At 34.2% G+C, this 25,631-nt stretch overlaps 1 long non-coding RNA gene across 1 annotated transcript in view; it reads left to right on the forward strand.

Annotated features, from left to right (window-relative positions):
• Positions 1–6,454, forward strand: part of LOC126753672 (uncharacterized) — a 48,857-nt gene extending 42,403 nt beyond the window's left edge. Inside the window, exons 2-3 of the long non-coding RNA XR_007666206.1 lie at positions 178–340; positions 6,268–6,454. This is a non-coding gene — a long non-coding RNA (uncharacterized LOC126753672). The remainder of the gene's footprint in view (positions 1–177; positions 341–6,267) is intronic.
• The last annotated feature ends 19,177 nt before the right edge of the window (positions 6,455–25,631 follow it).

Below are 25,631 nucleotides of genomic sequence, written 5' to 3' on the forward strand. Positions count from 1 at the left end.
GTCAGAAAGTCAGAATTGCGAGGCATAAAATTGTGCGAATAATCCACTTGCATAATAAAATTTTCACACCAATGCTTGCATATAATATAACTGTAATTGACGGCATGTGAAATTATTTTTGCATTCATATGATTTTTTTTTATCAACTGTTGTTTTTGCTTTTATTTATTTGCACAGGAAGCGAGCAATAATGTTCGGCACTCGAGAAATTATGCGTGCCTCACTGGCTGAGCGAGCGGCGCGCTGGATGCAAGACCCGTCTGGCAACCACAAAATGTCTTCGCTACGCGCACTCCATACACCACAACTTGAGGGCGTAAGCTTCTCGCCCATTTATGCGGTAAGTACCCAATGAATACATAAGTTCAGTTGTGTGTTGAAGTCGCCTTTGTTTTTGCACACAACGCAAGGCTGGCTGAGCCCTGTGCTCTTGAGGAGACTTATCTAAATTGTTGCTAAATTGAATTATTTCATCAAATTCTGCGCGAATATTTATTTGCTTAATCAAAGGTTTAATTATGCGGAAAAGTTCGAGTGCGTTGTCGCATGTTGCATGCAGCATGTTCACTGTGGCAACTGGCGGCAGGCAAGTGAAGTGCTTAGCGACTGCCTTCTCGAGTGTTTTTGTCATAAGCGGCAGACTCTTGTTGTATTTTGGGTGGTTGTCAATAGTATTTTTTGGTTAGATTGATAAAAGGCAAAATGTTAGATAGTCAAGCTGGCTCTCTAGCCTGATAGAACGTCCACGCCAGTTGGTCGAAACCAAAGGTTTTATATATTAGTAATTGGAACGTATGTTCTTTCTTTGATCAATTTCACCTTTCTGTGTAGCAGTGTTTGTCGTGATTTCTTTTGCATGCCCATCACGGGCACGCTTGCAGAGGTCCAGACTTGGTTTTCAAAAAATCGATTGTGACGTTCGCTGTGTGGCTTGTAGCGCCATTTTGTTGGAACCACATATTGTCCAAGTCCAAATCATACAATTAGAGCCAAAAATATTCGGTTATCATTGAGCGGTAGCGATTCCCATTCACAGTAACGTGTCAATCTTGATCATCACCGAAGAAGTACGGTCCAATGACGCCGTCGAATGCTATGGTGATTCATGGAGTATGTGTGGATTGCTGCCTGACCAATAACGCATATTTTGCTTTTTGATAGCTAGAAATGAGCCTCATGATTTTCAATGAAAATCCGGATCATTTTCAAGTTGTTGCTCAGCACAATTCACGAACAAACGACGATTCTGGTGGTCAAGCGGCTTCAGTTCTTGCGTCAATTTGATCTTGTAAGGATGTAGGCCAAGATCTTTTCGCAAAATTCGCCACAACGACGTCACAGAGATGCCCAAACGCTTGAGAACGACGTGTGAGAGACTGATTTGGGTCTTTCTCAATTGAAGTGCTAGTACTCCTTTGTCTCATTGGCACGGGGAAATTTTGTGCTGTGCCTGTGGATTCGCATTTTTCAACCAGACGCTCAACTGTTGATCTGACAGGACGATTATGACGACAATAATTTGGACGTAGCGCTCTGACTCCGTTCATGATGAAATGGCAAACTTTACTGAAGAGAAATGTCAAAAGGGCTCCGGCTTCAACCAAATTCAGTTTATATAAATTCTCCTGACATTCCTATGTTACAACGAAAAAATTGGTGAAATCGTTCGACAACTACGCCTACTTTCCATATAACGCCATTTTTATACCCTGAACAGGGCATATTAAGTTTGTCAGGAAGTTTGTAACACCCAGAAGGAAGCGTCGGAAACCCTACAAAGTACATGTATAAATGATCAGTATGTTAAGCTGAGTCGATTTAGCTATGTCCGTCCGTCTTTCCCATTTGACGTGGTATCTTCACGAAATTTGACATGGATTACTAATTAAGGTAATAATATAATAATCCGAAAAAATTGTTCAGATCAGATTTCTATAGCATATAGCTTCCATACAAACTGGACTCATAGTTACTAAAAGAAAGGACCTTTGAAGGGTACATTAGCTTCGAAAACGCAAATTTTGGTAAAAAAAAATCTCAACGTTATTCTTTTAAACAAGGTGCAATTGTAAACAAAAAAACTCCATTCTAGACCTTGTAAATTATAAACCGCAAAACTGTGTTAAATTTCACTAAAGACAGTAAAGTAGTTGCAAGAAATTTCTAAAACTATTTCTCGGATCCCGTAAGAATCTAGACCAATATTCTAGAGATTTTATATAATTAAATAAGGGGAAAAAATCTATATGTTAAAGTCGTGAAACCCATTTAACTCTTTAAATATGCAATATTTTCTACGCATACTTCTCTTACTGCACGAAATCATCAATTTGTATTATCCGCAACTCTTATACACTCCTATGAATATATTTTTCAATTTAAGAAATGTAAATTGTACAAAAAACAAACAAAACACTAAAAAAACAGGTTGTTTTATTTTAAATACATTTTAAACGTCAAAAAGTTGCATTATATAATTATTTTCAAAATCTTAATATCTACCACAGTAAGTACACTTACCTTTGTATATATATATAGTATATTTACTAAAAATGTTATATCAAATATTGCAAATTAAATTAATCGCCGAAATTATTCATCTGCACCACCCTGTGAAAAACAATATTTACCATTTCCACAAATCACTAGGTGATCATGAAGAGCAGCAAGGCTGCGCTGAAAGCATAAAAAGCACACAAACAATAGATGAACTCTCCTATTACACATGCATTAACTATTTCCAATAAATATTAGCAACAAATAAACAGTGCTGTTTCTTTCTCACGGCATCACCCACTCATTGCAGCATTGTTGTGCAATGCATTGCATTTACCGCAAGCGAAAAATGACGCAGAGGATGAGCGAAACAATTGGAACGAAGTGTGTTGTTGTTTAGAGTAAAGCAAATAAACAAATCAAAGAAATTCATGCATAATCAGCAGCTGCCAATGGCTCTCATTATATTTATGGGCGCCTGTTAGGACAACAGCGAATTTTTAGGATTTTCGAGGAAATTTTTTAATTTCTGCAACCTTGAGGGGCATAAAAATAATTTTTTAAATAAAATAATAATATTAACATGAAGGGGTAGCGTTGTGTTTATACTGCTCTGTTTGTACCAGGCGCACAAAAAGTAGATGGCAGTATAAAAATTATATGCAAACTTTATTATTGTAATCCTTTTACTCGCTGTGCAATGAGCCTTACAGTTTTCTTAGTAGTAAGTTGTATGGGGTGTATAGGATCGAGCTAAGGACACTTGGCAATGGAACAAAGCTTTGTTGCTGTGAGAAAATATGCCAAGGGCAAATCAAATGCAATTTAGCTTTCCCAATATAATGGGGCGACCTTCAAATGATCAGCTGTCCATCACTACATTTTGTTAGTGTTAAGCAGTAAACAGCGAATATGCAATCGAGCTTAAGGATATTTGACAAATAGAACAAAGCTTTGTTGTTGGGAGAACATATTCAAACGATCAGCTGTCAAATGTCTACTTTCACTACATTTATGGGCGATTGGTAGGCCAACTGCGAATTTATAATGAATTTCTTTGGAAATTTTTGATTTTTCAACCTTGATGAGGGCCGAAAAAAAATATCATTCATCATCATTTCTAGTATATAGGATTTTCCACCAGGCAATCATCATACTTCATGAAAAGGTTGCTTGCTTACATTTTCTAAAGATCAAATTTGATGGTTGCTAGGATTATGTTTTACACTAGGACCACAGAAACTATAATATATAACTTTTTTGTTATAAACAGCCTCATTAGCCTCTGCTTCATTAATATGCATATTCATATTATCGGTTTTGTTAGTGTTGCACAGTAAAGAGAGAATATAAGTTCGTGTTTAAGGACACTTTGGAAATGAAACCAGAGCTTTGTTGCTGTTAGAAGAAATTTTAAATGTAAATCAAATACAATTCAAATGCGGGCGACCTTCAAATTATCGACTGTCTGGTGTCTGTCACTGCATTTATGGGCGCCTAGTAAAGCAACAGCGAATATTATGCCATTTTGATGAATAATTTTTTTGGTTTCGCAACCTTGAGCGGGATAAATAAAAATTTTTTATTTTATTTATGGGAAGAATTTTACACCAGGCTACCATATTTGATGAAAAGCTGCTAGCTTACATTTTCTAAAGATCGCGTTGCGATGATTGCTGGTTTGTGCTTTTTTTTTGCCAGGCGCGCAAAGACCAGAAGTTATACAATATTGGCATTTTCGTTGTTATAGCTGCTTCATATGCATTATCAGTTTTGTTAGTGTTGCACAGTAAAGAGAAAATGCGAGATCGGGCTTAAGGACACTTGGCAAATGGAACCGGAGCTTTGTTGGTGTGAAAAAATATTTCAAATGCAAATCTAATACAATTTTTTGCACTTAAAATACCTTCGCACCGATTATGGGCGCCTAGTCGCTTGACGATCACACGATATAAATTAGGTCCATCCATATCATATTTAAATGACTATTGATTGCCTGTTTGTTATACTAGATTTTCATATAATGATATTTTTTTCGGCCCTCAAGGTTGAAAAAATCAAAATATTCTAAAGAAATTTCGCTGTTGGCCCACCAAGCGCCCATAAATGTAGTGATAGACACTAGACAGCTGATCGTTTGAATATGTTCTTCCAACAACAAAGCTTTGTTCTATTTGTCAACTATCCTTAAGCTCGATTGCATATTCGCTGTTTACTGCTTAACACTAACAAAATGGAGTGATGGACAGCTGATCATTTGAAAGTCGCCCCATTATATTGGGAACGCTAAATTGCATTTGCTTTGTTCCATTTGCCAAGTGTCCTTAAGCTCGATCCTATACACCCCATACAACTTAATACTAAGAAAACTGTAAGGCTCATTGCACAGCGAGTAAAAGGATTACAATAATAAAGTTTGCATATAATTTTTTTTTTACTGTCATCTACTTTTTGAGCGCCTGGTAAAATCAGAGCAGTATACAACGCAACACAATCTAATATTTAGCAACCTTCTAATAAAATATGATTGCCTGGTGTAAGTACCCACCCCTTCATGTTAATATTATTTTATTTAAAAAATTATTTTTATGCCCCTCAAGGTTGCAGAAATTAAAAATTTCCTCAAAACCCCTAAAAATTCGCTGTTGTCCTAACAGGTGCCCATAAATATAATGAGAGCCACTTGGCAGCTGATGATTATGCAGATTATTCTTTATGTGTTTACTTGCTTTACTCTAAAAAACGCAACAACACTTCTTCGTTCCAATTGTTTCGCTCATCCTCTGCGTCATTTTTCGCTTGCGGTAAATGAAATGCATTGCACAACAATACTGAAATGATATCACTTATGAGTGGGTGAGGTCATGAGAGAGAAACAGCACTGTTTATTTGTTGCTAATATTTATTGGAAATAGTTAATGCATGTGTAATATGGAGAGTTCATCTATTGTTTGTGTGCTTTTTATGCTTTCAGCGCAGCCTTGCTGCTCCTTATGATCTCCTAGTGATTTGTGGAAATGGTAAATATTGCTTTTAACAGGGTGGTGCAGATGAATAACTTCGCCAATTAATTTAATATTTTTTTAAATTTTTAATATACATATATATATATTTTAAGAGATTTATGTTATGATATACTTTTATACTTACTGTGGAAGCTATTAAGATTTTGAAAATAATTATATAATGCAACTTTTTGACGTTTAAAATATATTTAAAATAAAACAACTTGTTTTTTTTAGTTTTTTGTTTGTTTTATGTATAATTTACATTTCTTAAATTTAAGATATATACTTGTACATAGGAGTTTCAGAATACATATAAGAGTTGCGAATAATACAAACTGATGATTTCGGACAGTAAGAGAAGTATGCTTAGAAAATATTTCGTTTTTAAGGGGTTATATGAGTTTCACGCCTTTAAAATATAATATAGTTTTTTGTCTTATTTAATTCTAAAAAATCTCTAAAATATATTCTTCTAAATTCTCACTAGATCCGAGTAATAGTTTAAGAGATTTCTTGCAAACTATTTTTCTGATTTTAATGAAATTTAACACAGTTTTGCGGGATATAATTTACAAGGTCTAGAACGATTTTTTTTTTTGTTTTCAATCACATCTTTTTTTTTAAATAACGTCGAGAATTTTTTTTCACCAAAATTTTTATTATTTTTTTTGTAAAAACTTCAGCCAAAAAAACAATGTTTACTTTTTTTCCTTTTTCTAATACCTAGCATGATCTTAATTAGTATTTTTTCTTTTCACTTCAGATGTTCCAGTAAGATGTTCTGTTGTCAACGCGGAAGCACTTTTTTCGAGGCATTCCCGGAAACGCTGTCGTTATGGCCGAGTTTTGAATATTTTCCGTTGAAAACTTCACAACATCTTTGTAAAATATACATTTTTGGAACAATAAAAAGTTTGAATAAAATATTTAATTTGTTGTATGAAATAAAATATTTAAATATTTAATTTTTTACATGAAAACAAAAAGAATTAATCAAAATGGTCGGTTTTTTTACTCCAGGAAACCCATGAATTCACAATCGTTTGATTCAAAAATTGCGAGCAATCAATTACACGTAAAATTTCCTGATTAAATTTATGTGCTCATCGATCTCTTGTCTTGTTTGGCTCTTTCGGGATCAAAGTAATATTTATGCTGTTTTAATGGCTGTCAAAGGAGCTAATACTTGACCGCATTCATGCCTGGAAGGCTGACAGCAAATCAGTGAGTGTTCCTTTGGGGTAGATATGTATGTACTAGGTCTCAGTAGGTAGGTAAGTGGATCGACAGCCTTATTAAATTTCAACATGATAAATTTCGGGTCGTCTGCAGTTTCTGTTGATGTGAATTTTGAAAAAAATATTTTATAATGATGGATAAGTATTCGATTGTAATTTCGTAAAGGTAATAATATTTTAAAGACAAAGAATATACTATTTTATTTTTGAAAATATTTATAATCAATATTAATAAAAACAGCACAATAAATAGTAGAATAAATAGAGTAACTAACTAGAAGTAAATAACGAATCGAGCGCTCTGCCATAATCGCCCAGCAGACTCAATAATTCGAGCAAAAATAGATCGCTTCCGCACCACATTTACTCCAGTGGATAATATGCATCCCCAGAGATGCTGCACGGTATACGCCGTACACGCTATTGCTGCTGTGGTGTGCTGTGAATGAGACCCAAATGAGTCCAAGAGGCAGGAATTGGACTTTTTGCTCATCCATTTTATAGAAGACTTAAGCAATTTTGCGGAAGGATCTTGGTTTGCAGGTTTATAAAATCCAACTCGCGCAAGAATTGAAGCCAAGTAACCATCAAACACATCGCACGTTCAGTGAGTGGACCTAAAACGAAGTGGTTACCGATTCAGTTTTCCCAAGAATATTTTGATCGGGAATGAAGCTCACTTTGGGTTGAATGGGTACGTTAATAAACGAAATTGTCACTTTTGGATAACCAACAAGTCATTGTTGGAACAGCGTTACATGCTCAAAACTTCCCTTTTTGGTATGCCCTATTGGCAGAGGTAATCATTGGTCCACATTTCCGCAAAAATGAAGCCGCCCAAGATATTATAGTTAATGGCGAACGAGCCATGATTAATGACTTTTTTCTCCCTGAATTGGTGGCTGTTGAAGTGGAGCACCTTTGGTTCCAATAAGACAAGAGTCTCCCAGCGAAGCAATCAAATTATTGAGGCAACTTTTGGTGAGCACATTATCTGGCCATAACATTGGTCTATATGGATTTTACTCAATATATAGGGCTACCTACAGTATTCTACATAACTCTGTAAGTCTAGAATGATATATACTCTATAGGAAGCCTTAAGCGCACTTGGCTGGAGATATTCAAATGGATGATAATTTTAATCTCGTCATCTCCAACCTATAGTATGTGACATCTGGCAGGTTCGAAAAAGGTAAATACGAGTACATATGTATAGAGGTATATAATTTCTAATGAATTCAAAGCTAAAAATATTCATTGTTGTACAGTTTTCATGACTTTCCAGCCTCAATTTTTTCGAAACAACCCATTCAGTAACCATTCCTCACTTTAATCCTTTCCTTTGTTAGCTCGTCTGTGACCTCGTGAAAGAAATTAAAAAACACACGAAGGTTGACAAAACTAAAGTCTCATTGGCAATCGAAGTAGTTAAAATACATTTCGCGAAGTAGTGTGTTTTGTGTTTATCAATAACTTATGAGCCTGCTTATTTCAAGGTAAATTAAGAAAAAGGTTTATATCAAGTGAAGCGTGTAATTATAAATTAGAGCTAAGCCAAAGGACAAATAAATGCAAATATTTATTATGTGAAATAAAAGCCAAGAAGAAACGCTGACTACAGTTGCACTGAAGCTGTAATACCCTGCACAAATACAAAATATTTCATACAAGAACTTGATTTTAATCGTTCAGTTTGTATGGCAGCTATATGCAATAGTCGTCCGATCGGAATAATTACTTAGAAGAGAGTACCGTTGCTTTGAGCAAAAAGCCAAGACAAATTTCGAAGATATCTCGTAAAATAAAAAAAGTTTTCCATACCACGAAATAATGTCGATCGGTCAGTTTGTATGGCAACTGTATGCTATAGTGGTCCGATCTGAACAATTTGTTCGGATATTGTAACATTGCCTTGGATAATAATTCTTGCCAAATTTCGTAAAGATATCTCTTCAACTGAAAAAGTTTTCCATACAAGCACTTGATTACGATCATTCAGTTTGTATGACAGCTATATGCTATAGTGGTCCGATATCGGCTGTTCCGACAAATGAGCATCTTCTTGAGTAGAAAAGTATGTGTACAGAATTTCAGTACGATATCTCGAAAATTGGCCGACTAGTTTGCCTACTATCTTCAGACAGACGAACGGGAGAATACACGGACATGGCTGCATCGACTCAGCTCCTCATGCTGATCATTTATATATTTATCCTATAGTCTTTGAAATTTCCTTCTAGGTTTTGCAAACATCATGGCAAACTTAATATACGCTGTTCAGGGTATAAAAGTAAGAAGAAGAAGAAGTACAAAAAATAATTAAATCTAATAAAAATAAAGGGCAAAAAAGAATTACTTCCGTTCGCAGACACAAATTAATACACGTGAAAAAAGAAACTTGTAAGGATTGAAAACACACACATACAAATATTTTTACATTCTACATATATATAGTATATACATACATACGCATACCTATATGTATGTCAACCGTAAAAGAAGGCAAATACTCGAGGCAGATAAACCTCAAAGCCCAAGGGGATTTGTGCAAGGAGCGGTGAGCGTTTTCCGTGCAACAAAAACAATACAAGCAAACATATGCAATACATATGTATGTACATACATTAAATTTTATATACCTACATATATTATAAAAAAAACATACATACATACATATGTATATACATATGTGCGTATGAGTTAGCCTGCGGCAAGTCACTCAAGTGCTGCTGCATTTCTAATGCTCTAAAATCCATACATACATACGCACAACTGTAAATGCATATACACATATATATATGTATGTATGTGTATATTTGTATATAAATAAAATTTTCAGTTTTCCATCAACATCAAAACCAAAATCATTCTAAATATACACATACAACAACAAATTCTTCTTACCAAGCGCATGAAGGGGTTTTCTGCTGCTGCGTCTTCTTAATTATTGCTACCACATTGCACGCATGCGCGCCGAACCCAAGCCAACAAGCAAGAGCGATCACAGACGCTGCTGGCAACAAGCAAAACGCTTGCGTTGCATACTAAAAGTGCTAAAAGCGTAAGGATCTAAGCGGCAGGAAGTTCTAATGAGGCAGCAAAATGCAGAAGAAGAACCGAAAAAAATTACAAAATTATTACACACAATTATTCTGTTTCCACATAGTCTTATATACTCAAAGCAAAGGCGCACCCAACTTTTTACTTTTATTACCAACAATAAATTTCGGGAAAATGTGCAGCGTGTCCGCAATGGATTTATTATAATTTTGTGTGGATTTACGTAATGCTTAGGGCATGCCGCTACTTGGTTATTACATAACGACTACATATTAAATATACATACATGCATAGATATGTATGCATGTTAAAGGAGTATTAGTGTATGTATTAAAGTGTTTGTGTGCAATTAGGCAAATTTATGTGATTTTGAACGAAATCCATTTTAACACTTGCTGCCGACTGCCATAAGTAAACAAATATACTTGAACACTCACATAAACACGCATGCGTGGGCACTCAAATGAGCCGCTCAACATTTCACACCAACTTCATGTAGGAAAAATCGTATTCAAATTAAAATCAAACAAGAAAAAACGTTAAAAATACGGCTGCACCGAGGCTATATACCCCTCACGGATGCTTTTCTTATAGCATAAAGGGGTATAAACAATTTTTATCTTGATTTTTATCGTTCAGTTTGTATGGCAGCTATATGCTATAGTGGTCTGATCTGAACAATTTCTTCGGACATAATACCGTTATTTGGAAAAATAATGTGTGTCAAATTTCGTGAAAATATCTCCTTAAATAAAAGAGTTTTCCATACAAGAACTTGATTGCCACCGTTCACTTTATGTGGCAGCTATGCTCAATAGTGGTCCGATCTGAATCATTTATTCGGAGGTTCTAGCTTTGATTATCCATGCAAACAAGAACTTGATTTTGTTGTTCAGTTTGCATGAGAACTAGATGTTATAGTTGTCCGATATCGGCGGTTTCGACAAATGAGCAGCTTCTTAGAGAGTAAAGAACATGTGGGAAGTTCAGTTCGATATCTCAAAAACTAAGGACCTATTTCGCCTTTATGCAGATGAAAGGATATGGCTAAATCGACTCAGCTTGACACTCGGATCGTTTATGTTTCCTTCGAGGTTTTACAAACTTTGTGGCAAACTTTATATACACTGTTTAGGGTATAATCATAGCAACAGTCATTGTAAATATGGAAACTAGACACAGTTTTCGGTGGAATATTAAGAGGTCACATGCATGCATACATGCATGTGTATGGGAATTGCCTTCCTGCCATTATCAGAGCACAATATTATATTTAAAGTGAAACAAATTTGCGCGGCGGCTTTGTACCGCTTTGTGGCATGCAGCGGCAGCAGTTGCGCCGCGAAGGGGTTACTTGAAATTTGGTGCGTGCGTGTTGCGGCGTTTGTACGCTCCAAACGCTAGGCTCAAACCGGGCTCAATAGCTTAGCGCTCACGTAATTATTCTAAAACTACTACTTTTTGTTGTTGTCATGTGTGGGTGTGTTGTTGCTGCTGTTTTTCAGTTTTTTCTGTGCGTTTTTTCAGTGCGTTTTGGTTTATTGCTGTGCTGCGCATGCGTGCCACCATTTAAAACGTGCTTAATGAAATTCTTAACACTTCGGCGCGCGCATATTTATTGGCTAGACAGTTGTGCGCTACTATTTACGCATTTTAAATATGTATCTAAGAGATTCAGTTACTTTGTGTTGATGTTTGTGTGTTTTATTCATTTTCATAACCTGAAGAGGGTATGTTAAGTTTGTAACAAACAGAAGGAAATATCGGAGAAGCCAATAATATATGTATATGATATATATACATATATATGATATATATATAAAAATTATTTAATCGTGACGATGGGTCGAATTTATCGTTTAGAACTCTTTGATTTTTTAAAGGTGTCTGTGAAAATGCTCGCAGAGTAAAACCGTTAATATAGTTCACCGAACAAACATAAATAATACAATATAAAGTTGATAGGCCTTACCGTCCTACTACGCAAGTAAGCTATTGGGAAGACCGATGCCTTCTTATCGTTGGTAATATCGAGACGATTTTGTATAAGCATTATTATTGAAGATTTGAAGTTGATTTGGCTAAGAGTTTGAAGGTATGAGCGTATTTGTAAGAGTTTTTTTAACTTAGTGTAATCGCCTTCCACTGGTTTAGAGTTATAGCGAAAATTTTCTCCGAAACGGCTGGACGATCTTCTGAACCTTCTTAGATTATTTTTGAGATAATGTTCGAGACACAATAATTTCGATTTTAGCTGTTTAAAGTGTAAATTTTTTCGCCAAAAATAACTTTTTTTGAGAAGCCATCATTTTCTCAAAAAACAAAATTTAACTAGGCCTTCGATCATTAGCTATGTTCATCTATAATAATTTTTTTACTTTGGTTTTCGATAATTTTAACGAGAAAAATCGTGCTCATCGTCTTTTCGGAATCCAAAAGTTTTAAAAGTGAATCCCCTATTATTAAATTTTTATATTCCTTAAGAGGCTACATGGGTTACGGGTTTCAAAAAATCGATTTTTTTACTGTCTTATTAAATTCTACAGCCTCGAGATGCGCTCGAGCTAGCTAGGCTAAACGCGTCGTCTTTAAACTATATTTTTTTCTCGAAAAATCTAATTTTCAGTTTTTTCCTTCGTCCAATTTCTAAGTTAAGATTTTAACTAAAACATGTATTTTTTCACTTTAGATTATCCTATAAGGAATTATCCTGAAAACGCTAGCGCATCTTTTTTCCCGAGGGGTCGCCGAAAATGGCGTCGCAATTGCCGAGTTTAAAATATTTTTTTCCAAAAATAGAATTTCTTTGTTAATAGTGTATGTTTGTAACAATGAAAAATTCTAATAAAATATTTCATTTTTTATATAAAAAAAATTGTTGAAAACACACTGTTTTTTACCCGAGGAAAGCCATGTTATTCTTTAACATTTCCGCCTTCTGTATTGATAACATTCTGACAGAGAACTTTCCTTTAACATTCACTGTTTCTGATGATATACATTACAGTTTGCAATGCTGTTAACACAACATGTTAAAATAATTATTTATGTACACTCTCTGCTGTTTCGTGGCAACATTTCGAAAACACATTCGCAAACAACATTACAGTGTATAAGACTGTAACACTCAACTGAATACGCTACTTCAACCTAACCGTGCGCTGTTAATGTAATTTTTTAACTAACGGATGGCAAAATCACACGTTAAAGCGAGATAGCTGTAATACTTTGTATGAAAACCAACAATGTTGCGCAGCCGGAAGCAAGGCAGAGCTCACAGAGCATAAGCTAACAGTAAGTGTAAAAAAATGGCGAATGAGCAAAATGCAACTGTTACAAAATGGTTTACAGCGCCAATGAGCACGCTTTGTCCCAGTAACAGTGATGGCGCACGACTTTTAATATAACAGTAATTGAAAACTCTGAACTAAATAGAATGCAGCTCTTGAATTTTGGAGCAAGCGCTCGTAAAATGATTCACACTCACTAAACTAGTTGGTCTCCGCCTCGACTTTTTAACATTTGAGAGCGCACACGTGTTGTTGCGCATGCAGCGATTTTGCTGAGCAGCAAAAGTGGTGGTTTGCTTTTGTTGTTGCTTTTAAGTTACCATCGCTGCTAGCAATCCATTCGCTTGTGTGATATTCTATGCGGCTGTTGTTGCTATTGCTGTGTGTGCTGTTTATGATTATGAGAGGCTATCAAAACTTGACTCTTGTGCAGCAACAACACTGTTAAGGCATCAAATTGTAACATACACAAACCGGTAGTTGTAGTTGCAGAAGAGGAGGTGACCATCGTGCAACGACCGAGTCAAATCAAGTCAAGTCAAGTTGCTAACGTTGCCGTCGCTATTGGTGTTGTTGTATGTTGAGGCGTATAATAATGTTGGAATATGACGGAAGATATGAGCGCTGGATATGTATGTATATACATACATACAGTGTGCGACAAAACTAAAGCACGGAATCTACCTTGTCGGTATTTAACTGGATAAAATCATAAATTAGGCATTACGTGATGTTTTATTGATTTGTATTATTAGTTCATGTATTCTTCTTTTAAAATTAGTAAAAATTAAACAAATTAACTTACTAAAATATTATATAAAATTAAATATATGAAGAACTCCAAAAATCTGGTGCGACAAAACAAAAGCACATAACTAAGAATTTACATTAATTGCACATTAATTGTTTGTCAAACGGTTTTTAATGATCAAAAATGTTGGATATGTGTAGTTATTACCTAATTAGAAAAATATTAATGCATATTCAGTTGCAGTTCGTCATTCAGTACGGTTGGTTGTATGTTAAAGAGAAAGATATTTCAATGGCTCGAAATAAGTATTCTGTTCATTTTAGAAAAAAATTTGTTAAGGATTTTAAGAAAAGAGAATCGGTTATGACTATTGCAAAAAAGTTTGGAATAAATCATCCTAATGTTTCCCGAACATTTAGCTGATTTGGCAAATCAAGCTCTTTGGTTACAGCGCATAGAGGTAGACGGCCGTGGAGAGCAACCGAACGAGAGGATAAGGGAGTCAGATTCGGGCAATAAAAAATTACCCTTTTATATCGGCAATATCTATTGTAAGACAATTACGGTTAAATATATTACAGAGATCCATACAACGTCGAGCTGTCGATGGGGAATTTTCATGCTACCTGTAGAAAGTTATTGCAAAAAAGCCGTATTATTTATTTAAAGAACAGACTGGCGTGATTGGAATTTGTGAGGATGCACATAAATTGAGCGATTACCAAATGGCAAACTGTACTTTTTTCTGGCGAATCGAAGTTTAATATCAAAGATTGAGATGGGCTGAAGCTGGTAGGCAGACCGAAGGGACAACGCCTAAATCAACGTTATAAAACAAGCGCGGTGAAACATGGTGGAGACAATGTACTAGTGTGTGGTTGTTTTCCAGGGAATGCAATAGGATAAATTCATCATATAAACAGTATAATGGACAAATATAAGCATAAAAATATTTCTCAGAATATTAATGCTGCCACATGTTGCAGAAGAAATGGCTTTAAAATGGAGTTATCAACATGACAACGACCAGAAACACACTGCTATTTGTGTGAAACAGTTGTTTGTTGATAACAGGAATGAGGTTTTGAAGCGACTCGCACAATCACCTGATCTCAATCCCATAGAGAACCAATGGTAAATTGTAGATCGAAAAATCAGACTTGAGAATTGTAAAAATAAGGCCGTTTTATACATTCAAGTGAAGGTAGCATGGAAAAGCATTTCCTGGGACACATCAAATAAATTAATTGAGTCCATGCCTAGCCGATGTGCAACTGTATTGAAAAATAAGGGATACGCAACCAAATATTGAAAGACATAAATTTTTCAATCATAAAACCATTTCGTGCTTTTGTTTTGTCGCACCAAATTTTTGGAGTTCTTCATATATTTAATTTTATATAATATTTTAGTAAGTTAATTTGTTTAATTTTTACTAATTTTAAAAGAAGAATACATGAACTAATAATACAAATCAATAAAACATCACGTAATGCCTAATTTATGATTTTATCCAGTTAAATACCGACAAGGTAGATTCCGTGCTTTAGTTTTGTCGCACACTGTATGTATGTACATACATATATATTCAGTACTCATGTTTTGCTGTGACTCCCTGCAAAGTATTGGTTCGGTTTCATTACATTTTTTTCCGTTTTGTCTGTTTCTTGTTGCTGTTATGTATGTGGTAAGACGAGTATGGGTGCTCTACCGTCGTCGTAATGTGAATATGAGAGTTTTCATTTATGAATTATGCATTTTATATGTATGTACATATGTATGTATATACATACATGCATATATACAGACAATTTAAGTAGTTACATAAATGTTTATGAATATGTATGTATATACGTATTTATACATATATGGATGTATGTATGTATGTATCTTTGGAAAACTGACATATTTTAAACCAAAAAAAAAGTTCCCCAACTTCTGACATCATTCCGATCGACTGAGTAGCTAAACAAAAAAAATTAAAAAGTCAAAGGTATTTCCTATACAATGACCTACGATTTTTGAAAAATATTAAAAATTAACAAAATAATTCTGAAGAAAAGTATCGTTTTTTTAGGTAAAAAATGGTCGTTTTTAATGCCAATCAAAAAGATCGTAGGTCATTGCATGGTAAATATATTCAAAAATACTCCGATTTATGCCTGCGAGTGGTCGCTCTTTAGACTGCTGCTATTCAAAACCTATTCAAGATATGACCTTGCCGATTTCATACGATATTTTTGAAATTTATATATATTTTTGGCTTTTCGCATTATTAAAAAAAATAATAATTCGTCTTCTGCTGGGAGCTTTGGCTTTTTTTGCCTTGACTTTTTGAAAATGCAAATAGATCAAATATGGTTCAAAAATATGTATTTTTAACCAAAAAATCTCTGTATTAATAGGACATAAGGAAGTTACTTTACCCCAAAATTTTGAGAAATCAATTTTTTTTTAAAGATATGAAAGAAACAACAAAAACTTGATTATTGCATAAAATCAAATTTTTTGTGAAACATAAAAATAAAAAATTCAAAACTTGGATATTTGAACTTTTGACATAAACTTTGAGGTTATATTGAAAAAGTGTTAACACATTTATTTTCATTGCCTATATGTAGCTTTTGTGTGAGAGTTTTTTCCACAGCACTATTAGTGTTTCCAAAAATCGAGATACAGCGTTTTTACACATAAAGACTCAAACACACTACGCCCTAACACTTCCACCTTTCAGATTATGAAAAAATATTTTTTATGTATTATATTTTATATTATATTTTCTTCCTTTCCCAAGGAGTTTCTCTGGTTTATTTTACATATTCGAGTGTAGCTATAGATTTCCATATAAAAATAAGTCGTATCTAACCTTTTTTCGGACAATTCCTCAGATTCCACAACCAGAGAGAGATAATATAAGATCCTCTAAGCTTATTCGCTCAGTAAATAATTCAATTTCTAACTCCAACTTTCTATTACCAGCAAAAAAAAGTGAGCTGTAAACACTCACAATGGGACTAACCCACTACCATAACTCACAAATATACATATAACTGTTTTTCCCTGCAAAAATTAAATTTAAAAAACCCAACTGCAGCCACTCAAGTTTACGCCCATTTCTGGAATCACATAAATATTATGGAATCCGCTATATTTCATAGATTTTTCTATCTCAATCCGAGTAGCAGGTACTGTAAATTCACTACTTATTGTGCGCTGAATGCGCTCTCAGCTAACACTCTCCCAACTAGGGGTGAGTTATGAATTTTTCCACATTTCATATTACATATTATTGGTTAATGCCATAAAAACAAAAACAAAAGCAACGCCAAAACGCAGAGGGCGTCAAACTACCTTGGAATGATGATATTTGCTATATAAAACACACACACATTTACATATTTACACATTTTTATATAAAAGTTAGCATTGGCACCCAAGCAGCCAAGCAATTTTTGTTTGTGTGTGTGTGGTAGTTCAAGAAGTTTAACAGTTTTACTAAGAAAAAGTGAGCGTTATAAAATAAAAATGGAATTTCAAAGCTCACCTCTGGCTTAAGCTTCGCTGTCGCTGTCGCAGCCACAGCCGCAGTCACTGTTAACGCTGCTGAATTGGCTGACTGCACAGCAGTTGCACATAATTTTGTTGGAAAAATGAAAAAAAGTGAAAGAAAATTGTCTAATAAAAAATATGAGCAACAGTCTGTGGCGGTGCTCGTAATGTGAGCTGCCATACTTCGCTTTCTGTAAGGTAAAGCTGCAGATAGGTGTTGCGCTTTAAGGAGCAACTTGTGGGTAGGACCTGCGCATTGAGGTGCTTTCACGTTCTGCACCGTCGTCCAGCGTATTTTGGTTTTTGTATGAGTAGGTGCTATGCGCTCTACTTGCTTGATGCTCCTTCTTACACACATACATACATATACATATGTACATTAATAACAAATACATACATTCATAAGCACATATGTACCTACACTCATACATTAGTATGTACTTAAGTTAAATCAAATTTATTTGCTCCCTACCGCTTCCAGATAAGTTTGTTTAAATTTTGGCAGTATAAATTCATTGCAGTAATTGGTTTCACTTGGAAATTGTATTTCTAGAGGATTTATGAGGTTGAGACTTGAATAAGTTAGGAGAGAAAATATTTTAATTTCATCTTAAATTAGTGACAATTACTAAATTTATACAATAAATATTTTTTCCGAATAAACTTTCAAAAATAGTTTGAGCTGTGACTGAAATAAAGCGCCATCTTGGTGTGAAACCACATGTCAAAAAGCAATTTTTGGATTTTAAAAAAAAAAGTTTGTTACATCGAACGATAGCGATTGTTTTCAAACGTTGCGTCCAACAGCATCTTTTAAAAAATACGGTCCAATTTCCACCAGCGTACAAACCACAATAAATTTTTTTTAAGAAAAAAACCAAGATTTTTAACGCCTTTTTGGAACTTGTGGGGCTACGTCAATCTAAAGTGCTTCTGAAAAGGAACCATTCACAAAAACACTAAGAATGATTCCGATTCCGTGAATGAAACCGAAAAAAAATTATCTTCTAGAATATATTATCCGTACAATGTCCTAAGGTCAAAAGAATCACAAAATGGCCGTGTTTTTAAAGTGGTTTTGGTCAATTTTAGCCTTTTGAATTCCGATTTTGGTTCAAAAAAAAAACATTAATATTCAATATATAAGCACATATGAGAACTATTTAGTATGTAACATATAAATCAAATTTATTTGCTCCCTACCGCTTCGGATGATTTGTTTAAATTTTAAATATTGGCAGTATAAATTCATTGCAGTAATTGGTTTCACTTGGAAAAATTGTATTTCTAGAATTTATGAGGTTGAACAATTTAAAGAAAATATTTGGAATTTCATCTCTTAGTGACAATTACTAAATTTATACAATAACATATTTTTTAAAATAAACTTTCTAAAAAAGTTTGTCTTGACTGAAATAAAGAAGCCCCCTTGGTGTGACAACCGAAAAAAGCAATTTTGGAAATTAAAAAAATACAGTATTTTGTTTTGAAATTCTTTTTTAATTTATACATATAGTATTTTCAAGAATACACAATAAATTTTTTATTTATGAAAAAAAAGTCTATTTTTTTTCGAACTGAATCTCCGATGCTTCTGAAAAGGACCATTCACAAAAACGGACTACAATGATTCCGACCGTGAATGAAACCGAAAAAAAGTTATCTCTAGAATATATTATCCGTACAATGTCCTAAGGTCAAAAGAATCACAAAATGGCCGTGTTTTTTTAAGTGGTTTTGGTCATTTTAGCCTGCTGAATTCCGATTTTGGTTCAGAGCAAAAAACAGGTGGATCAAGATATGGAGAACTATTTACAAAGCATATAGCAAAAATTTATAGTATTCGGATGATTTGTCTTCTTGTTATCACTTCAGCGAATTTGAAAAATGTATTTCGAAAAAAAAACACATTTAAAGATAATCTGATGGAGCTGCTCTAGCTAGCTAAACTTTAATAGCCTGCAACTCAAAAACTATTTAAGATATCGATTTGAAATTTTAGGACGGTATTCTTAAAGCCATAACCTTTCGAAATATGAAAAAATTTGTTTGTTTAAAAATTTTTTTTTTTTTTATAGATTTTCAACACTACAAGCATAATATTATGATTTATGGCTTAAAAGTCTATTGATGAATTCGGAGTTAAAGATAAGTCTCCATTAATTTTCAAAGACTCTGAAAATTAAAAAATTCTACTTTTTGCCATTTTTCCACTAGAGATATTATTCCATCAGTGTTAAACTTTCATCAGTGTAAATCAAAATTTCGAAACTTTCAGAACGGAAGCGAGCGAGTCTCCTCAAACTACACAAATCACATTCTCCCCTTCTTTATACAAAAAATTTCAAAATAATTTTTATTTTATTGATTTTTTATCATTTTTTTTTTTGAACAGCTAACTTTTTGTGATTGGTAGCACTGGAACTTAATTAAAATTTTTTTGGTTAAATGAATTTTAAAATCTCACCTTTCCAACACTTATGGTAGGACGCAATGTGATTGGTACAGTTTAGAAAACGATATCTATATGACGAAATACGAAAAGACTTTTTCGACTACCCAATATACATATTTCTTGGATCAATTCGAATATAATGATATAAATTATAAATGAATAAATATTGTATTATTTGAAATATTATTTTAAAACATAAAAACATACATATATTGCAAGAAAGTAGTTAGGGACGCGAAATAAAGACTCCACAAAAACCATATTCAAATCAGATTTTTGAGATACAAAGGTTTTCCAATAGCGGTAATCCCTCTGCAGGCAATTCCGAGGGTATACCTTATAAAAAAAAATGTCTTATAAGTAGCTTACATAATTTAGAATGATTCTCGTGCAAATAATATCTATGTATGTATGTATACCACATACCGCAGCACTAAATATTTCAATTCAAAAACAATTAAAAATGTACCCATTTATGTATGTACAAGTCTACTTAAGAATCAGCGTGTCATTATCCTCTTAACTGCTTTTTGCAATTTGAGGCACGTTCTACGAATTTTTTGAATGCCATTACTAAAAACCGACATCTTAACTACTTTTTCGCAACTTTCTCGTGGCGTCAAAAACCACAAAAAGTCATTTATTTTAAAGTTTCTAAATTATATATTCAATTAGTGTTTTAAAATGACTTTTTCATGCTAATTGAAATCTAATGAAATTAGAATAAAGACAAGATAGAAATTTAAGCTAAGAATATATATGTATACGTATATATGTATATGTCTTAATGAATTATATGTATATACGGTACATAATATATACATATGTATGTGTTAAAATACACGTAAATATATGTTACTTACTGCCTAACGGTACTTTTATAGCTAATATAAAAATTCTTTGCAACAAGCGTGTGCTGCGAAAATAAAATATAAAGCAATTTCATAAAAAAAATCAAATCAGCTACAATTTAAAAATAACAGCAGAAATGTTGGCGTTTAAAATTCAAAGTACATACAAAACGTTTCAGTATAAAAATACCAACTACAACAAAACTGAACAAAAATGGTATATGCGGAATTTAAGACTATCGCTTGGGAAACAGAAATATGGGTGTAAATTTAAGAAATGTGCACATTTACATATAAACTTATATCTGTATATGTACATACATACATATGTATGTATATATGTATATTATAGCACTACATGCCTTCGTATATAATTGAAAAAATGAAAATGCGCAATAAAACAAGCGGAAAGGGGGGCAAAATGGCAATAAAAAAAATCAACGTACCCGACCAATTGCCAAAAGATACAAAATCAAGAAAGCGAGCAACATTTAAGAAAGTGGGAGTTACCTTCGCCGTAAGCAATGAAGATAGAACAACAACAGCAACAAAAACCTATAAGACACTAGCGACGTGAATGACGAACGTACAGCAGTTGTGATGTTGATGGATGGCTCATAATATTCATACATACAAATAACTGCAACAATAACAAATACAACAGCAGCAGCAACCTGCAGAAGCTACAACACTACTACGCACACACATGCATTTACTTACACACACACACCTGCACGAAATCATGGAAATATAAAAACCAAGCATATACATATAGCCAACGGTAGCGAGCCCAAGAATCTAGCACATTGTTGTTGTTGTTATGACTGCCACCGCTTTGCGCCTTGTGCCTTGCAAGACAAAAATCTTATAAGCCAAATTATTAAAAAAGCAAAAAAAAGTAGGCGACCAGCAGCATAAGCAACAATCCACAAGTGGCTGTATGTGCAAAAGAGAAGACACGCAGCGCGCACTCGCTCCTGCACACTTACACAAACTGCCACTGCGGCGCTGAGAAAGAAGGTTGGGCGCGCGCATGCATAGAAAACGGAACCAGTCTGTTCGTCTGCCGTCTGCCTACGTGTGCGTGTGTGTATGCATGCTGCCAACCTGCCAAGACATGATATGAATGAATTATGATAAATTATTAATCGCTGGGCCATTGGCGGTGCTGGTGTGAAAGAGAGCGCGCATGCCAGTGAGCGTCGGGTGCCGAACGTCTGGTCGACGCCATTGGACCACCACAGTGCGAGTGCAAGCGAGATGTGAGAATTGCGAGCAGAGCTTGGTTTTAAAAGTCGGACGCGCTCTGTGTGGGTATGAGTAAAAATGATGGAGACGTTAAAAAATGTTTGCTCAGAACATTGGAAAACATTAAAGAAATATGAAAGCGCTGCCAACAGCAAAATATAAGTATGCACATGCATGCATACATAGATAATAGTTATTGGGGCAGAGGTAGGCAGTCGCTGGTACGGTACAAATAACAACAATGTGTACAGTGTAAAAGCCAATAAAAATATCTTATGGATTTTTTCTTTACATACTTGGCTGATTCGAAGGATTGGTTGGATGTGAAGGATTTTGAAGACGTATCGCAGCGTACAGTGTGTCTTAAAGTTCTGCATAAAGATGTGGTGATTCAACTTCCAATGAAAGGAAATAATGAAACATACCTGTGTAAGGTGCTTTTCAAAATTTCCACAATAATCTGAAATAGATTAATTAGAAAAATTCATATTATAAAAGGTGAGATAATTTAGTGTGAAATATGTATATAATTTTTTCGACTTGAACAAAATACACCTTGATGTTATTACTATTCATATAAAGTTTTTAAATAATTTGATTGGTCTTATGGATCCTTTTTATCTAATATAATTTTTATTTTATTTTTTTAGAACGGCTAAACTTATTATATTCCATTGGGGTTTTAAATAATGCAATTTTTTAATCGCAAACACCTGATCCGAAAACCAATAATTAGTTAAAAATCAAATTTTAATGTTAAACATAGAAAAGAAAAATTAACAAAAAAAATATTTCTTTATTACTAACAAGCTTGTGAATAAAAAATTAAAAAAATTATGTTTTGCCGGGTATATGTAGATACATATGTATATGTAAATTCCAGCCCATTACGGTTATATAAACTCGATTTTCATGGAACGGTTATATAGGGCGATGGAAAGCCTACATTTAAACTCAATTCAACGGATCTCCGATATTTTTCATTATGTATTCGATGAAGACACCATTATTAAAAAATATTAATAACTTTTATGAAGTACCTCTCAACTTAGTATTTCCATTTACATACATTGTACTCGGCAAATTATTTTAAATTTTTTTATTTCAAGGGGAATAACATATTGTTCCTCTATTAAAAGCATGAATAGTTCCGAAGCTTTAAGTATTTTAGACTTTTAAATTAATTTACATTCATACAAATAATTTACAAACTACCGGATACTGTCTATGTAAGTTTTATAATGATAAATATAAAACTAAAACACAGAAAATTGAATAAAAAATTCCACTTCATGCATGCCTTTAATTTTTATATTTTTTATGAAAATTAGTGCAAAAAAAAATATGTATACATACATACATATGTACATACATACATACATACATATATTTTTTTAAATATTAAAATTACTCTGTTAGTGTAAAAAATACCTGAAAAATGTTGATTTTACTGTAAATGTGAAATATTACTTATGAAAAAATGCTGATTGAATATTCTATTAAGTCGAAAAATAAATTTTAACATAAACTCTTTTCCAGTGAAATATTTTTATGTTTGTGCATTCACATTTCTACTTAGCATACGTAAACCCAAGTTTTCTCTTCACTATTTCTTATAACCGAATAAAACATTTGCTACTTCGTTATACTGTACCCACCTCCCATTTACATGAGTATGTACATATGTATGCATGTACAATGCATGTAATATGAGCAAGGTGCAAAAGAGCACACGAATATGAAACAACGGCGACAGAGGTATTCATAAAGCGCTCCATAGCGCAGACACCACTATCAGGTGTAACAGTAACAACATAACAAACAAACAAATAATAAACAGCACCAACAAATCACACTAACTTGTAACAGAGTAAAAGTTCCATTATGTATTTGTTGTAGTTATAAAAATTGCAAAATATGTAGACGTGAATAAATGAATACAAGTCAATGCTGGCAGTCCAACAAGCAAGCACCCTATTGAAATGCACCAACAGCAAGAAGTAAAATTAACACGACTAAAAAATCAACAACGGTATACGAAGTCAACAGCAGCGAACAGCGATTGACTGCACAGAGTGTGTTTACGGAAGGAAATGTTACTGTTGTGCATATACTTGTATGTTTACAGTGCAGAGCGCATGCAGACAAGCACAGAATGTAGTGGGAAAAAATGAAATAAGTGGCAACAAAGAAAACAACACTGCTGTGGCTCATAATTTACTAATGGAAATCATAAATGTACATGCAAGGAGTAGCAGCAACAGTGCAGTTAACAGCGCAGTCAACTGTGCAGTCAACACTGTCGTCAATAACGCAATAACAGCGCCGAGCGAACAGGTAAATGCTGTTACCAGTGGATATACAGACGAGTGAACTTGTCGTGCGTTGCTGCAAAAATAATGTTTGTTGTTGTTTATTTTGATATCTGTTTTTCTTATTTGCCAGTGCTTTATTATTGTAGAGAGCAACAATAAGATAATTACATTACGCGAAAGTGATGGGTGTGAGTGAAAAAGTCTGCTACATGCTGTTTGCTGTCTGACTGCGCTGTCACTGACTGTATGGACTGTTCGTGCAGTGAACCGACTGTGTGTGCACGAAGGTGAGCGACTGCATAACAGTGTTCAACGATTTACCGTAGTATGAATGAGACAAAATGCGCCTATTGGCAGTAGCGTGGCGTGTGTGTGCATGTATATGCATGCATGTGTCATATAGGAATTATTGGTATAAAAATATGATGATGGAAGAGAGCAGCGCAAGCAACAACAGCAAGTAATGACTACACGTATATATGAGTTGAGCGCAGCGCACTGTGTTTATGTATGAGCAGCACCAAGTGGCGTTGGGTAAAAAGAGTAAGCGAATATGAAAAATATTATTGAAACATATAGCAATAAGTGTGTAAGGTGAAGGAATATGAATAAAAATGGACTAGTGCATATGTGTGCGGGTATGAGTGGATTGCTGCTGAGAGGCAGGTCGCAAGATTATATGAGTATGGAATTATATGACTTTTTTTCAACCACCTAAATAAAACTTAATGCTTGCTTGTATGCTGGTGAGAGGAGGTGGCATAAAAAAGTAATAAAATTGTAGCAAAGTACGATCCAGCCAGCAGTGGCGGCAACAATGAGCGTATGAGCAGTGAGTGGCAAAGCAAAGGTGTGCGCGCCTATGTGTTTGTATATGTATATATACAGTGTATATGAATGTAGCGTGTATACATATACATCATAGGCAGCGCAATAAGAGTCGTTTTTGGACTGATCTGTTTTCAAGCAGGCCATAAACAGCACAAACGGCGTTGGCGTCAACGTCAGCGTCACTGTCGCTATGCCTTAATTCTTATTGCGAACGTTACGCTGACGCTGCTTGCACGCCGTGTATTTTGTATATTTTTGTTTGAGTGACTTTTTGGTCGCTCGATTATTATTGTTTGTGTCAGTGCTATTTTGACGCGCGTGCTGAACGTTCGTACACTAGAAGTGTGGTACGGTGATTTGATGATGTGTGGCGTTTCGTACACGAAAAGAACTCAGTACAGAAAATAAAGGAACAAGTAGTAATAGTAAAACGTAAGAAATAAGATATCAACGTGTTGCGTCGAGAGTAATACATAGTGTGTTTGCAAGGCGGTTAGTCGTTACGCGAACTGATAATTGATTGATGGCATTGAATT

Source organism: Bactrocera neohumeralis, chromosome 3, assembly GCF_024586455.1.
Source record: "Bactrocera neohumeralis isolate Rockhampton chromosome 3, APGP_CSIRO_Bneo_wtdbg2-racon-allhic-juicebox.fasta_v2, whole genome shotgun sequence".
Classification (NCBI taxonomy): domain Eukaryota; kingdom Metazoa; phylum Arthropoda; class Insecta; order Diptera; family Tephritidae; genus Bactrocera; species Bactrocera neohumeralis.